Here is a 3,260-nt window from a genome sequence, read left to right as displayed (position 1 = left end):
ACCATTGAGCCTTAATCCAATCGAGCCTTTAGATCTAACTTCTACTTTAGAGGAAATATGAGGGATAGAGGAAAAAATTAAACACATAATGAGGAAGTAACCAGACTAATTCAGAGGGTTAAATATTCCATGAGACAACTCACCTGGTTTCCTCCAAAAGTCAAGGCATGAAACAAAAAGAGGGAGCAAAGACTGTTGTAAAGTAAAAGAGATTTAAAAGGCTTAATAGGGCTTCCCTGGTGGTGCAGTGGTTAAGAATCCACCTGCCAGCGCAGGGGACACGGGTTTGAGCCCTGGGCCGGGAAGATCCCACATCCCGTAGAGCAACTAAGCCCATGTGCCACAACTACTGAACCTGCGCTCTAGAGCCCGTGAGCCACAACTACTGAAGCCCACGTGCCACAATCACTGAAGCCCGCATGCCTAGAGCCCGTGCTCCTCAATAAGAGAAGCCACCTCAATGAGAAGCCCACGCACCACAACGAAGAGTAGCCCCCGCTCGCAGCAACCAGAGAAAAGCCCGCGCACAGCAACGGAGACCCAACGCAGCCAAAATAAATAAATAAAATAAAATAATAAATTAGATAAATTTAAAAAAATAATAAAAGGCCTAATGAACACAATGTGTGGACCTTATTTAGATCCTAATTCCAAAAAACCAACGGTAACAAAAGGCATTTTTTTTAGACTATTGAGGAATACAGAGTAGGTATTAGATGATGTTAAGGAATTATTGTTAATTTTATTAGATGTGATAATGGTATTGTGGTTACTTGAGAAATTGTGGTTTATTTTTTGAAAAATTCTTATATACAAATGATGGAGATGTATGACTTTGGCAAACAGTTTGACAGTTTCCTTTTATTTATTTATTTATTTTTGGCTGTGTTGGGTCTCCATTGCTGTGTGCGGCCTTTCTCTAGTTGCGGCGAACGGGGGCTACTCTTTGTTGCGGTGTGTGGGCTTCTCACTGCGGTGGCTTCTCGTTGCGGAGCACGGGCTCCAGGTGTGAGGACTTCAGTAGTTGTGGCTCACAGGCTCTAGAGCGCAGGCTCAGTAATTGTGGCGCATGGGCTTAGTTGCTCCGCGGCCTGTGGGATCTTCCCGGACCAGGGCTTGAACCCATGTTCCCTGCATTGGCAGGCGGAGTCTTAACCACTGTGCCACCAGGGAGGTCCCGAGAAATTGTTCTTATTTATTAGATATGCACACTGAAGTTTTCAGAGGTAAAATGTCATAACGTATGGGATTTATTTTTAAATATTTCAATTTTAAAAAGTGAGAGAGAGAGACGCCTTGCAGACACTGCTGCCCCTGAGCCTCCTGCGCCGCCCAGTCATGGTCAACCCCACCGTGTTCTTCAACATCGCTATGGATGGCAAGCCCTTGGGCCGCATCTCCTTGGAGCTGTTTGCAGACAAATTTCCAAAGACAGAAGAGAACTTCCATGCTCTGAGCACTGAGGAGAAAGGATTTGGTTATAAAGGTTCCCGTTTTCACAGAATAATTCCGGGATTTATGTGCCAGGGTGGTGACTTCAGATGTCATAATGGCACTGGTGGCAAGTCCATCTATGGGGAGAAATTTGATGATGAGAATTTCCTCCTGAAGCATACGAGTCCTGGCATCTTGTCCATGGCAAATGCTGGCCCCAACACAAATGGTTCCCAGTTTTTCATCTGCACTGCCAAGACTGAGTGCTTGGATGGCAAACATGTGGTCTTTGGCAAGGTAAAGGAGCACATGAATATTGTGGAAGCCATGGAGTGCTCTGGGTCCAGAAATTGCAAGACCAGCAAGAAGATCACCATTGCTGACTGTGGACAAATCTAATAAATTTGACTTGTGTTTTATCTTAACCACCAGACCATTCCTTCTGTAGCTCAGGAGAGCACCCCTTCAACCTCATCTGCTCAAAATATCCTATAATCTTTGTGCTCTTGAAAAGGAGCAGGACCCTATGGTCCTTGCCGCCCCCCCTCCATGTCCTCAGCCTGCCTTTTGTCTGTGAAAAACTTTAGCCAAAGAATAAGTTTCATCAGAGAAGTGAGAAAATGCAGAAACAAAGGAAAACCGTCAAAGGAGACCAAATAATAATAGTTTAGTCATTAAGCAATGTCAAGGACCTTTAGTTCCTCCTTAAGGGCTATAGATCATGTTCTGAGCAGTATCCTGTGAGCTGCCTTATAGATACTGAGACCCCCACCAGGTGGAAGACCCCCACCAGGCTGTAGCCATGACATAAGCTGCCACAATTCTTACTGGCCTCAAAGAAATGGAAACAAACCGATCCTGGAACTGAAGATTAACTGTACTGTAGTGGAATAACTGAGGACATGGAAAGGAGACGTGACCCATGAGCCCACCCCCAGCAAACTGGGGGCTGGCGAATAAGCCAGAACTGCAAACAGTCCTGATTGCTTGGAGCCCCCCCCACCCCCCGGCAAACCGGGAGCCTGCGAAGAAGCATTGAGTGCTTTGGGCACTGATCCATGAGATGTCCTCAGTATAATCAGAATGGTGGGAACACAAGGAAATGTCCTTGTGCTACTTCAGTATAATCAGAATAATGGTGGGAACTTTGTGCTGCTTTTGCGCTCAAGGACGAAGCACGGCAGGTGCTCAAGAAAGCCAATTATTGCTTGTATAATCAATAAAAACATAGTTGCTGCTTTGGCATTTCTGAAATGTTAAGAAAACAAGTCTTAAAGTGTAAACCTAGATAATGCTTTAATAAAAGCTACCACAGCAGGACAGACGGCGCTGTTTTGCCTGAGCGAGCGGCTGCCCTCTACTGCTGTGCTTCGGCACAATTCATCTCGTGTGACGAGCTTACTTTCGGCCCTGTCATAAGATAAACTACAACACTGTACCTAAAACAATCGAGATGATGCTGGTCAGACCACTGACGACCAGTTTCAAGATGACTGTCAGAGCTGACTGTATTGTTTCTGCAGGTAGCCCCCTCTCTCTGTCCATAAAAGCTCTTGTCCCCTGATTGTCAGGGGGGCAGTTGGCCTTTGGACAGGTATGCACCCCCCGCCCCCCCCCCCCCCGCCCAGTTGCCACACTCCGAAATAAAGCAAACTTTCCTTTCCTACCAACACTTGTCTCTTGAGAATTGGCTTTCAAGCGGCGAGCAGCCGGACCTGGGCTCGGTAACACTCTCACTGCAGTTCTTTCAGTTCCATATTTTCCTTATCCCCCTCCAAGTTTAACTGGATTGCAAAGTTTAGTTTATGATTATGAAATTAAAACTA

At 45.9% G+C, this 3,260-nt stretch overlaps 1 pseudogene; it reads left to right on the top strand.

Moving 5' to 3' along the window:
- The first annotated feature begins 1,299 nt into the window (after positions 1 to 1,299).
- On the top strand, positions 1,300 to 1,833 carry LOC132418896 (peptidyl-prolyl cis-trans isomerase A pseudogene; annotated as a pseudogene).
- The last annotated feature ends 1,427 nt before the right edge of the window (positions 1,834 to 3,260 follow it).

The sequence above is a fragment of the Delphinus delphis genome, chromosome X (genome assembly GCF_949987515.2).
Source record: "Delphinus delphis chromosome X, mDelDel1.2, whole genome shotgun sequence".
NCBI lineage: Eukaryota > Metazoa > Chordata > Mammalia > Artiodactyla > Delphinidae > Delphinus > Delphinus delphis.
This window is presented reverse-complemented; position numbering and strand designations above follow the sequence as displayed.